The 14,004-nt window shown below is 44.2% G+C and overlaps 1 protein-coding gene across 6 annotated transcripts in view; it reads left to right on the plus strand.

Annotated features, from left to right (window-relative positions):
* MED12L (mediator complex subunit 12L) overlaps positions 1-14,004 on the plus strand; it is a 319,956-nt gene that overhangs the window by 50,428 nt on the left and 255,524 nt on the right. The gene's annotated exons all lie outside the window — the stretch shown is intronic.

Genomic DNA, 14,004 nt, shown 5'->3' on the forward strand with positions numbered 1-14,004 from the left:
GCATTGGGGTAGAGGCTGTGGAGAATTTTAACCAAAAGGGAGCTGTGCTGTCAGCTTTTACGGGGCTGTCATTTTTTTGTGGAGAGAAGCTGCATCCCAAAGAAGTCTAGCCTTTAAGTAAAAATTAGGGCAGTCTTTGTTTTGTTTTTTATTGCATCTTCAAAAGTATTTCTTGGTCTGTCTTAGATATTGTCTTCCTTGGCAAGCTGGGAGTAAATGAGTTAGGTTTCTAGGTCTGTGTACTGTCTGTATCTGCTTGGTCTTTACTGCTGTCATTTCTTCTGGTTTTGTTGGTTTGGGGGAATTACCTAGTCTTGAATTTATTGTTAAGAACCCATTGCCACTGAGCAATTTCTCTGTTTTCTAGTCAGTTTTGATATTGACTCCTGCTTGAAATAACTAATCATCTTCCATGATAAGATGCTAATCAGGATCCCGATTTAATTAATACTGTAGTCCTTTGCTCTTCATGGCTGTTGATATGTGGATGTACATTTACACTTGGAATATATGCCACAAAAAAATGTTAGAAGTTTTTGTAGTTTGCAGACTGATAAACTGTATTTTCACTTGGGGCACTCCTCAGGAAATCCTTCCCAGGTTACCTGGGTATCTGCAGTTTACAAACCAGGGTAAGAAAATCCGGGGAACGTGGGAAGACCAGGAATTCCACCTGGGGCTTCTGTTTCCAGCAGGTCTTGTTCGCTTTACAGAATTTCCAAGGTGCTCATGAGGATTGAGGGGTGACTGTGTTGCTGTGGTGGGAGTGGTGTTTGGGGTGAGGTGTGAAGGTGCTTCCAGAGGCTCGTCGTTGAATGAATTTTTATTTGTTGTGCATCTTGCAGCTCGATTGCTCAAAGCACGATGGGATTTTAAGAAAAACAAAACAAAGCCAACAGCTGCTTGTGTGAGATGAAAAAAAGTTTTTTTCATTGTTTTAGCAGCTAGTACGTATCTATGGTATAAGACACCGTATCAAAGAGGATAGTAAAGTCTCACCGCTCTGTTGTCCCAGCCCCGTCCTCACACCCTTCCAAAGGAATTGTTACCAGTTGCTTGTGTATCTTCTGAAATATATTTGTGTGTATATCTTCAATGTATGTTCTTATGTTCCTTTAAGAACATTGGTGCCTGTTCCCTACTGGGCATATAGTGGCCCCGTTCTTTTAAAGTGCTCTAGGCCACTGACTTTGTAATGACTTAGGAAAGCTGGATCTTTTTGTGTTTTGCAATCTGCACTGGAATGTTAATTCCATGGTGAATAGAAAGATTTTTTTCTTCCTTTCTTTCTCCCTCTTTTTTTTTTTTAAAGACATACTTTAAGTTTCATTTTCAGACGAATGTGTCTGTGTATATATGTATATATATACACACACACATATGTACATGTATATATGTATAATCTTTCAAATGAGATCCCTGGAACCAAGTGATTTCTAAGGTTGATTTCAACTCAACATTATTTGGGAGTGAAGGGATACCTAGAATATACTGACAGGATGGAGAACTCATTAAGGGTCAAAAATGGGAGTGTTTCTATGAGAGTGACACAGCTAAAGGGACTAGATTTCATTAAATGAACATATCCTGCACTAGTCTTTGGTCTCCAGAAAAATAAAGCCACGTGGGTTCTGGAGGAAAGGATAATGGGTTTGGGTCTCTTTGGTCTGTGCAATGTGTAAAGCATTTTTATATTTAAGAGCTTTTTGGTCTAGAGTTACTATACATGGCTATCTGGCAGTATGATGCCTGTGGCATTTGTATCTGTGTTCCCATGAAAGACCCTTACCTATCTAAAGCTTGTTCAGAAATACGAAGTTCACAGTTAACTCTATTTAAGACTTAAGTAGTAGGGGCCCTTGGGTGGCTCAGCGGTTGAGCATCTGCTTTCAGCTCAGGGCATGATCCCGGGGTCCCAGGATCGAGTCTCACGTCGGGCTCCCTGCACAGAGCTTGCTTCTCCCTCTGCCTGTGTCTCTGCCTCTCTCTCTCTCTCTCTCTCTGTGTGTCTCATAAATAAATAAATAAAATCTTAAAAAAATAAAAGACTTAAGTAGTAAACACAGTGCTTTTACTGTAGACACGTGACTCAAACCAAGCTGCTCATGGAATTAAATTCCAGTGCAAAGTGCAAAAAGAAAACGTGGTCCACCTTGCTCTGTAAATGATCGGGGCTTCCCACCACCTCCTCGGTAGCAGAAGCTGGGCGCGGGGTGAGGATAATGAAACGTCCAATGTAGTGATTTAGGTCGTTGTGATGCCTCTGTGGGGCTGGCCGCACACGTCTTTCTCCAGAGCTGCACCTCCTTTTCTCCTTCCACCCAGGCCCTCAGGGGAGCCATCCCTTCATGGGTGAGGCTGCGGTTGTGCACAGAGGTACGTTCTCTGCGCAGGGAAGCACAGCTGTGGTTTCCTCGCTGGGTCCGTCGTGTTGCTCTAGTTTCCCTCTCCCGGGGCAATAAAACTTGAGGCTCGGTCACTGTGTGTAAGACTGTGGGGTCCCATCCTAAGGGGTTAATTAAATGCACCCGTTTAATATTTGTAAAAAAAATAACGAGCCTGTTATCCCAGGTTAGGACTGTCTCACCATGGCCAAGGCCGCTGCTCATTCAGGTATACGCAGGAATCCGCAGAGCTTTGAGGGGCTTACCGTACGATAATTAGAACATTAATTTCAGACAGCCACCTCCTGCCCCTGAGAAGGGGTTGATTCATCGTGGCAGATGTTTTGTATGTGTCCGTCTGTTAGGAGGAAACCCCTGAAGCTGTACTTGTGCCGAGAAGTTGGTGGGGTGATTGATGTGTTGAATAAGAAAGTCTTGTTCTGGGGGCTAAAATTGGATTCTGTGGTTGCCAAGGGCCTTGGCTTCAGATGCTTGTGTGGGGCTGATAGGGAGAGAGGACCACTGGAAAAATCCCTAAATGCAACAGTTAGCGTTGCATATACATCAGCAGGGAAACAAAAACTGAGGACCCGACAGCCAGAGGGCCAAACCAAGAAAAGCGCCAAATGCTCTTCTCCTCTACATGAGATACACCCCCAGCACCTACGATGAAGAAAAGCACAGTGGTTAGGAGTTGATTTGCTCAAGGGGATGTAACTCTCTTGCTCCTACCAGCCCTCCTGTCAGCCCATCTTCCTTTCCCTGCCTGAGACCTTGCCACCCGTTTCCTTCGTTGGCCAGTCTGGTCTCTTTCTTACCCTGGCTGGCATCCTTAAGCATTAACTGTCTGTCACACAACTGTGCAGTTATTTATATATTGCCTCGTAATGGTCCTTATCTTTTCTGGAGTATTGTCCAACCTTCCTATAAATATATGATCCACTCGTTGGGGCGATGCCCTTTGCTCATAGTGGTTGGTCAGAACTTCACCTCATTCTCCAGGCTTCCTTCCCCTGAACGTCAGAGAGGAAAGAGCTTCTCTCCGTTCCCCTTAGCTCACCCCCACCCTGACTGACACCCATTAGGGACATTTCCCCAGCAGCCAGGCCTCCTTAACCTGTCCTCTTTGCCTCGGCCAGCGAGATCCTACTTTTAAACTCCGGTGACTTCCTTCCCACGTGTGGGCTCCTGCCTGCCCAGGCCTGTGCTTTCTCCCGGGCACGCACCACACTTCTAAGCGTGTAATAGCTCACTTAATTCTTGAAATACTCCTATAGTCCAAGTACACTTATCAGCCTTGTGTTGTAGACAAGTAACTGAGGCAGCCGGAGGCCGTGAGTGGCTTGCTCAAGATCCCAAAGCCAGCAAGTGATTGGAGCCGGAATAGGAACCGTGTCATCTGACTCCAGAGCCTGTGGCCTTCACCACCACCAAGCGAGTTAACATACGCTGGGAGCTCAGAAGGGGCGCGCTGGGTACCCAGTGAGGGCGCAGCCAGTACTCCTACTGTGCAGAATCAATCTACGGGCCCCTGGACGGTGTCTGTTGTCCTAATTACACTCTTTAAGGCATTGAAACCACCAATGGTAATGGTCTCCGTACCTGTGTCTTTTCCCTGACCCTTCTTCTGAGTGTGGGACCAGTGTATCCGCCTGCCCCTGAACGTGTTTTCCCATGACACCTCTCTGACCCCTCAGATTCAAGTGTTGAACTCCAAACAGAAGCCCCAGTAAGATCAGTGGATCGTGTCAACGCACCGTGTCCTGGTTGCGATCCTGTACTGTAGTCTCGCAAGTCGTTAGCCTGCGGGGAAGGTAGGGACAGGGTGCATCGGATCTCCGTGTAGTGTTTGCCGAAATCGTACAAAGTTTAATTAAAGAGTGAGTAAGAGCAGACTGGACTCAGCCCCTTCCCCTGCTCGTTCCCCCAATTGCGCATCTCCATCGATGGCCTGAGGATCTGCTCGGCGACCCGACCGAGAAGTCTGGGGAGCTGCCTTGTCCCCTCCTTTTCCTTCTCCCCAGTATCAGGTCGGCTACTGTTTTACCTGCCTCTTTTTTGGTTTCCCTCCTTTGCTGATCACCCTCCCATCCCCCCCTGGACTTTAGGCTCCTTTTTAGTTTGTCTCCCCCACAAATGTCGGAGAGGGTCTTAATCTATACATACCTGGTCTTACCAGGCCTTTGCCTAAAACCCTTCAGTGGCTTTTAATCATTCGTGATGAAAGACCAAACTCCCCAGCCGGTCGCTGCAGGGTCAGAGTCCTCTCGGCTGCTGGTTATTCACGCAGATTTCTGGGTCCTGCTGCACATTTCTGGGGTCAAAATCTCCGGAGTCAGAGCTGTTGTGTGTGTGGTTCACGAGTGCCCTCTGCTGATCGTTTCATGCGCCAGCGTCTGAGGACCTTAGGCCTGGCCACCTGCCTGGCCACTGGCCCCTTCTCCCCGGGCATCACCTGGCACGGAGCCCAGCGCTGTCTGTGGGACTCCTTTGTGCCGCCGCTCAGGGCCTGGCCCAGCGTCCGCGTGCTTCCTCTCCTGCCACCCCCCTGCGGTCGGTCCCCCGTCCCTGGGTGGCTGCCTGCCTCCAGGGTGACTTGCCTCGCCTAGGGTCTGCTTTCCCTTCGCCCCTTGTAGCCTCAGACCCCAGGGGAACTTCCAGCCCATAGTGGGCATTTCATGTTTGCTGCTATATTTATTTGTACTGTTAGATTTTGTGTGTGTGTGAGTGTGTGAATGTGTGAGCGAGCACCAGCAGGGGTGAGGGCCAGAAGGGGAGGGAGAAGCAGACTCCCGCGGAGCAGAGAGCGCAGCAGCTCGGGGCTCCATCCCAGGGCCCCAGGATCACGACCTGAGCTGGAGGCAGGCCCTCCCCCCCCCCCCCCCCCCCCCCCCCCCGACGGAGCCCCCCAGGCGCCCCTAATGGTTTTAGTTTATCTCCAGTAGCAGTCACCACGTTCCTAAAGCAAGAGTACTTAATATCATCGCCCAGGAAATAAAACCAGAGGGAAACAGCCAGTTAAAAATAACCTAGTAAAATCACTCGTCCAGACGAGGACAGATACTTGGTAGATCCTGGGTAGGTGCCACAAACACCAGCGTCGTGCAGGCAACTCTGTGTTAAGAGGAAGACGTTTTTGCAGCGTGGCAGGACGTCCTACTTTATTATTACCGCAGCCTCGCCGCCGTCTCCCAGCCCTGGCATCTCCACCCCCCCCTCGCCCCCCGTTTTTCCCGCTGTCCACCCACAGGGCCTGATTCACTAACTGACCATTCAGCAAAACACGACATTCCAGCCGCTGGGCTGACTCTGTTGGTCGCAGGTCGCACTGAGACAGCGGTTTCCATTTGGACCATTCTTTATCCAGGCTGCCAATCAGCATGCTGATCCCCCCCCCCCCTTCATTCCCCAAGCGAATAGTGGCTGAATAGGGAATTTCACGATTTCTGTGAATCATTTTATAGGGTACAACTGATTAACTTTTAAAAAGCCTTTTATTATGGAAATTTCGAACACACACACACAGATGCAGAAGAATAAAGTCCTCTTACGGGTCACCCACGTTTCATCCAGTTTCACCCAGGAACACCCTTACTCCTGCCCCTTATCCTCCTCCCTGCTCCACCCCCTTAAAGTCCTAACATCTCACAGTGGATTACTTCTTTTCAGTGTGGGGATAGTCTTCTACTTCATGAAACGCAGGTATCAAGAAAGTATTTCAAGAAAACATTAAAAAAATCATATAACAACTGTACTGAGATACTAGTATTTTTTAATATAAAACTTATTTTTTTTTAAATTTTATTATTTGTTCATGAGAATACACAGGAGACAGAGAGAGAAGCAGAGGCACAGGTGGAAGGAGAAGCAGGCTCCATGCAGGGAGCCTGACGTGGGACTCAATCCGGGGTCTCCAGGGTCGCGCTCTGGGATGAAGGCAGGCGCTAAACTACTGAGCCACCCGGGCTGCCCTAAAAATGATTTATTCATGAGAGACAGAGAGGCAGAGACACAGGCAGAGGGAGAAGCAGGCTCCCTGCAGGGAGCCCGACAAGGGACTGGATCCCGGGACTCCGGGACCACACCCTGAGCTGAAGGCAGATGCTCAACCGCTGAGCCACCCAGGCGTCCCAGTGTACAACTCATTTAAAGTGTATATTCAGGGATCCCTGGGTGGCGCAGCTGTTTGGTGCCTGCCTTTGGCCCAGGGCGCGATCCTGGAGACCCGGGATCGAATCCCACATCGGGCTCCCGGTGCATGGAGCCTGCTTCTCCCTCTGCCTGTGTCTCTGCCTCTCTCTCTCTCTCTCTGTGACTATCATAAATAAATAAAAATTAAAAAAAAAGTGTATATTCAGAGTTGTAAGATTGTAGCCATATTTTGCTTTTTAGTTTTTATTAAATTTTTATTTGAAGGTGTTTGGTTAGCTTAAGTGGGTGGAGCATGAGACTCTTGATCTTGGGGTTGTGAGTTCGAGCCCCATGTTGAGTATAGAGATTACTTAAAAAATGGTTGAAGGGGAGGAGGGTGGGGGGTAGGGGGGTGACTGGGTGGCGGGCACTGAGGGGGGCACTTGACAGGATGAGCACTGGGTGTTATTCTGTATGTTGGCAAATTGAACACCAATAAAAAATAAATTTATAAAAATATTAATTTTTTTGAATATAATGCACATACAGTGTTACATGAGTTTCAGGTGTACAACAGGGATTCGACATCTGTATACGTTATGCTCATCACACATGGAGCTACCATCTGTCACTGTATTTCGCGGTGATAATATGATTGACTGTATTCCCTGTGCTGTACCTTTTATTCCCATGACTCATTCCTTCCATAACTTGAAACCTGTACCTCCCCCTTCCCTTCTCCTGTTTTGCCCAACCCCCCAACCCCTTCCCTCTGGCAACTATCTTTTTGTTTTCTGCATTCATAGGTCTGATTCTGCTTTTTGTTATTCATTTGTTTTTTTTTTTTTTCTTTTAGATTCATACCTGTGTGAAATCATAGGGTATTTGACTGTCTCAGTCTTCACTTTACCATTATACCCTTCAAGTCCATCCATGTTGGCAAGATCTAAACTGCTACATTTATAGCTGTGTAATAGCCCATTGTATATATTTGTACAACATCTTCTTCATCTATTCATATCTCTTTTTTTTAAAGATTTTATTCATTTATTCATGAGAGACACAGAGAGAGAGGCAGAGACACAGGCAGAGGGAGAAGCAGGCTCCCTGCGGGGAGCTGATGCGGGACTTGATCCCGGAACCCCGAGGTCACGCCCTGAGCCAAAGGCAGACACTCCATCACTGAGCCAGATGGTGTCCCCCGTTCATCTCTTGATGGGCACTTGGGTTGCTTCCATAATTTGTCTATTGTGAATAATGCTGCAGTAAACGTAGGGGTGCATATATTTTTTCGAATTAGTGTTTTTGTATTCTTTAGGTAAATACCCAGTAGTGGAATTACCGGATTGTATGGTAATTCTATTTTTAATTTTTTGAGGAATCTTCATACTGTTTTCTAGAGTTTTTCTGTTTTCTAGGCTGCATCAATTTGTATTCTCACCAACAGTGCACAAGTGTCCCTTTATCTCCTTGCCAACACTTGTTTCTTGTTTTCTTTCTTTCTTTTTTTTTTTTTCTTTTTTAAGATTTTATTTATTCATGAGAGATACAGAGAGAGAGGCAGAGATACAGGCGGAGGGAGAAGCAAGCTCCATGCAGGGAGCCCGATGTGGGACTCGATCCTGGAACCCTGGGGTTCCCGCCCTGGGCCAAAGGCAGGCGCTAAACCGCTGAGCTATCCAGGTGTCCCTGTTTCTTGTGTTTTAGATTCCAGCCATTCTGACAGATGTGAGATGATATCTTACTGTCTTGATTTGCATGTCCTTAATGATGAGGGATGTTGAGCATCTTTTCCTGTGTCTGCTGGCCCTCTGTATGTCTTCTCTGGGGGAAGTGTCTATTAAGCTTCTCTGCCCATTTTTTAATCAGATTTTTTGTTTTACTTCGTGTTGGGTTGTGTATCCGTTTTTTTCATCTTTGGGATACTGCCCCTTTGTCAGATATGTCATTTGCAAATGTCTTCTCTCTTTCCATAGGTTGTCTTTTTGATTTGTTGATGGTTTCCTTTGCTGTGCAGAAGCTTTTTATTTTGATGAGGTCTCAGTAGTTTATTTTTACTTTTGTTTCCCTTGCCTCAGGGAACCTGTCTAGAAAAATGTTGCTACAGCCAATGTCAAAGAAATCATTGCCTGTGCTCTCTTCTAAGGGTTTTATGGTTTTAGGTCACATATTTAGGTCCTTAATCCACTTTGAGTTTTTATTTTGGTCTGTACTGTTAGAAGTGTTGTAGTTTCATTCTTTTGCATGTAGCTGTCCCGTTTTACCAGACCATTTATTGAAGAGACTGTCTTTTCCCTATTGTGTATTCTTGGCATGGCCACATTTTGGAACATTTTTATCACCCTTGAAAGAAATCCTGTACCCATTAGCAGTCATTCCCCATTTACCCTAACTTCCCCTCTGCTTTAGGCAATCTAAAATAGCCCTCTAGATTTGCCTATTCTCAACATTTCATACAAATGAAATCATAAAATATGTGGTTCTTTGAAACTGCCTTCTTTCAATTAGCATAATGTTTTCAAGATTCATCCATGCTGGGGTTTTATGTCAATAGTTCCATTCATTCCTTCTCCTGACCGAATGGTATTCCTTTGTACGCAAAGGACATATTTTATTTATCCATTCACCAGTTGACGGACGTTTGGATTGCTTTCACTTTTTGGCTATTGCGCATCATGCTGCTATGAACCTTGGTTTATAAATCTTTGTGTGGACATGTGCTTTCACTTCTTTTGGGAATTGAGGGGTTTTATGGTAACTCTATCTACATTTAACCTTTTGAGGAAATACCAAACTGTTTTCCACAGTGGCTATATCATTTTACATTCCCACCAGTAGTGCACGAAGATTCTAATTTATACACATCCTCACGACTACTGTTACTACTTACCTTTTTGTTTATACCTGCCCTAGTGGTATCTCATTGTGGTTTTGATTTGCATTTTCCTGGTAACTAATGATGTTCAACATCTTTTCATCTGCTTATTGGCCATTTTGTTTGTCTTCCTGGAGAATTGCCTGTTCGGATTCTTTGCCCGTTTTTTATTATCAGGTTGTAATAGTTCATTACAAGTTGTAATAGTTCATATATTCTAGATCCAAGTCTCTTACCAGATACGTGATTTGCAAATATTGTCTCTCAATTCGTAGGATGTCTTTTCTCTTTATTGATGGCATCCTTTGATCAAGAAAGCATTTTAACAACAACAACAAAAAGAATGGTGGAGAATCTTAAAATCATTCTTACTGAGTATTTAGAAGTGGAATGTGCTGTGTCTTGCATGCACTGAGTCTGTCCCTCCCCCATCCTTCAGTCTGCACCTGAAGTCAGGCTGATTAAATCTTGTACATCTTACAGTTTGAGATGCAGGCTTGTTCTCCCTGTGGAGAGGCAGGAGCTTCAATTATAGTGGTGTAGCCACAGGAAGAATTTTTTAGGTTATAGGTTTCTCCTTTAAGGAGACTGTCATGTTTCACTAAAGTTCTTTGTCAAGTGGATCACCTTAAAAATGTATACCTTACTCTCTGGGATTGGTGGAGATCTTAAAACGATCTCTGTTGGGTTTATTTTAGAGAGTGAGTTCCTGCTTAATTTGATATCAGGGAAAAGAATTTGGCCAGGAAAATGAGCCTCACAAAATTAAAGGACACACATATATCTACTGGAAGTTTATTAAAGAGAATTGAAAGTCCAGTATATTTGCATAGGTCTTTTGTCGTGCATTGACTAGCAGTTGCTTCTAGTCACATTGGCTGTAATAAAGACAGAGCGTGCTAGAGAGGGAGCTTGGCATTTTCCTATATGGTGTTTGAAAACTAGGTGTAAGCAGTGATGAGTTTAAACTAGAAGGCAAAGATTTTTGTAAGAAGATTTGAGAGGCAGAGTAATTGAGGAATGACTTGATTTAGTGATTATTTTGGGAGCACCTTAGAGTGTATTGATTCAACTCAATACTTAGACGTTGACCAAGTAAGGCCTAGTTTTATGGAGACTAGAGAACAGAGAGGGATGCCATTTAGGTGGGGGGTTGGTGTCCAGAGACTAGAAAGGCTATGTGTTTGATTTGACATTTGAATTGGGTTCAGAAAAATTCCCACAAGTGAACATAGGTGAGTAGAGAAGGTGTTGTCGATAAAGAGCATTTTATAGGCCTGAGAGTCAGAGAGAAAGCAACTGTAGCTACTTAGTGGTAGGTAGTATTCAAAATGATTTTAGGTCCTAGACAAGGAGTTTGGGTTTAATTCTTAAAGGATTGCTGAGCCGTTGGAGGTTTTGGAACCATGAAACTGATATTGATTGGTTTCATAAATACTTACCCAGAGCATGTTAGGCATTGGCAACTCAGCTGCAGCAGAGACAGGGTCTTAACGGCAGTGACAACAGATGCAGTCCTTTGACGAAGTCTAACCTTTAGTTTCCTTTCAAACAGCTTTTCACCCCAATAATGGTGATGATAGCTACCACATATTGATCAATTTCTGCATAGCATGCATCATGCTAAATAACCCCTTACAGTAACTCTGTGTGTGTGTGTGTGTGTGTGTGTGTGTGTGTGTGTATTATTGGTTCCTATTGCAGAGGAGGAAATTGAGACTTAGCAGAAACTATCTAGCACATCATACAGCCTAGTAGGAGATTGGGAATTTGCACCCAGGTCCATCCTGTTCCAAAGTTCATTCTACCAAAACCACAAACGACTAACTGTTCCTTCTCTACCAATGTCTCCCTGCCAGGATACCTTCTCCTTGAGCCTTGCTGCACTTAGTATGTTTTGTGTTTGCCCCCAGGGTGGATGTTACTGCTCTCTTGGGCTCCCAGTTTTCTTTTTAATACCGCAGGTATTCCAAAAAGAAAAAAAAAATATATATATACGGCAAGGTATTCCAGGCCCAGGAGGATCATTGTTAATGTAACTTGGCACCTTTTTGTTCTCACCTGCAGGTGTTTATTGATCTGTGTGTTTTCATGTACTAGAGTGGGGCATCTCACACCTGATGGTGCACTTCTGGTTTAGCTGTGTGGCCTGGCATAAGTCGGCTGTGCCTGGATCTATAAAATGATAGGGTGAGCTGCGTGATATCTGAAACCCCTCTGTCTTGGGGGTTTGGGATTGACAAAGAAGCAGTAGTGGCCATAGGATTCAGGGAGGCCAAGGGGGAATGTTGTCAAAGGGACCAGTCATTCTTTTCAGTCCTGGCCCCTGACACCGCTCTCAGTGATGTTTATGTGCATCAGCTTTCTAAAAATCTGGCTGCATGCTGAAGTTCCCAGTATCAACAAACTACGAATGATGTGACCTATCCTCAGAGCTGCTTCACTTGAGAGCTCCTGTACTTTCAGAGTGGCCTCCTTGATCCCTGTCTGTATCTTTTCTACCTTTGACTATCCCCCTCTACCTCACCATCTTCCCTTTGTTTTTTTTTATCCATTCCCATTTTCTTTTTATCACCTGAAACTGGGCCCCTTCCTCCAGACCAGTCCTAACTAAGCATGAGAGGGGCCAGGGAATCCGAATAGTTTTGAGGGGTAGAGGACAGGTGGCCATTTGTTATTTTCTGTTTTTAATTTTTAATTAAGATTGTGTGTGCATCCTAATTTTTTATACTAATCCTCTCTGGACTGTCTTATGTCCCAGACCTCAGAAATCTCTTTGATTTGATAACTCAATGCCAGTTAAATACATTTAAAGTTAAAACACACTACTAAGAGGGCTACATTTGCATTCCGTTTGAATCCCAAAAGGCATTCAGATTGTGGAATGTCCTATTCAGCATATTTTTTTTTTGAAGAAATGCTTATGTTTATATAAACATTCCAGCACATAAAAAGGAAAAAAAAAAAAAAACCCTGGAAAGATAAATATTAAAATATTTAATTATGGGTGAAAGTATTATAGATGTTTTTCTTTTCATACTGCATTATGTATTTTCTGTATATTTCTTCCACATTTTAAAAAACAGTCTTAAAAGGAAAATACACCCTGGACAGAGTAGGGGTGTGTGTGAATATGTGTGTTATTTTTAGCTCCTGAGGCTCAAATATTCTGTGGGGGTATTGAGGATGGTACCATACTGAGAGGGAGTTAATAGCAAGGCTTGGCACACAAAAGCTAGGATTTGGATCCTTGTTATTTTTGTTTTTGCTTATTATAGCTAAGCTAAACTTGTCCCATCTGATGGTTGGCATTTTGTTTTGTTAAACGAGTGTCATGAGACTATTAGTCCGTAATGGGGGCACCAGAAGATGATAACACTGATAATTTACTGTCATGTTTTTAATGGCAATAGATGAATTTTAATGATAATATCTGTTATTGGTGGTGCTTTCTGCAGAAATACTAGAGTAGGAACAGAATGTTGACCTAAGTATCTGTTCATCTTTTTGCATTGGCTTATAAAGACTTTAACATGTGCCTTTGAATTTTGATTTTAAATAAGACACAATGAGAACAAGTGGTTCAGACCAGGACTTAACAGTTTTCTCTGGGTACTGTTGTCAAGTACTTTTAACAGTACTTAAAAAATAAAAATCCTCAATCCTCAGCAGATGTGGAGTTTCTGCTCTTACTTTTGTCAAAATAGGTTCCTTTAAAAATAAGGCGGGAGAGCCAATTGCCAGGATAATGGGAAAACAGCATTGTGTGGTAACGTTTCAGTAGGGTGGTTTCTTCTGAAATGCAGTTTCGCTAATCCTTGGGGAAATTTGGCTGTGAGCATGCAATTATTACATTTTTATCCACAGAATGGGCTAAAGTTGGCATCACATCTCTCACGGTTGCCAGAGGCAACACACTGATTTAATTTGTGCCCCTCTGGCAGACATTTTTGAATAATTTTAGTGATTTTTTCTTTCTTTCTTTCTTTCTTTCTTTTTTTTTTGTAATGGTACTTTTTCTATTTCCTTTCCAGTCTCCTACCTTTTGTTGCTCACTACTCTTCCTGATTGAGTTCTGAGGCATCTTGTGTTGGTTGAGGAGAGCAGAATAACTGAAGGTCCAGATGGTTGTCAGTTGTCAGAGAGGCGGCCTCGCTCGTGTTTCCGGAGGCTGTGGGGAGGGGGAGTGCAGGTCAGAATGCTGTCAGGGCCATGGTGGATTCCGGTCCTCTTATGACTGACAAAAATGGAACAGATCTTAGTTAGGCATGTTTGAAATCTGACTTGGAGCCAGAGACATTTACCCTAAGAGAGTTGCATCTGGAGGATTTTGAATTCTTTTGGAGTAGAATTGAGATTTCTTGAGGTACTCACCTCCTCTGTTCTGTTTCCTGCTTGTGGATTTGATATTTTTTAGGCTGACTGTTAGCATAACATGGAGCATCACTAAATGTACATAACTCAAAGTGCAGGCATCTCTCCTCCTACGTTAGGGGTCACAGAGACACCCGGGAAGAGCTGCCTTTCCCACCTAAGAGCTGGTCAACATTCCTGCTGGGTGTGTAGGGCTTTCCACATTGCATTACTGGGGTGGGTGTGCTTTTTTTTTGTACA

This window comes from Canis lupus, chromosome 23 (genome assembly GCF_011100685.1).
Source record: "Canis lupus familiaris isolate Mischka breed German Shepherd chromosome 23, alternate assembly UU_Cfam_GSD_1.0, whole genome shotgun sequence".
Taxonomy (NCBI): Eukaryota; Metazoa; Chordata; class Mammalia; order Carnivora; family Canidae; genus Canis; species Canis lupus.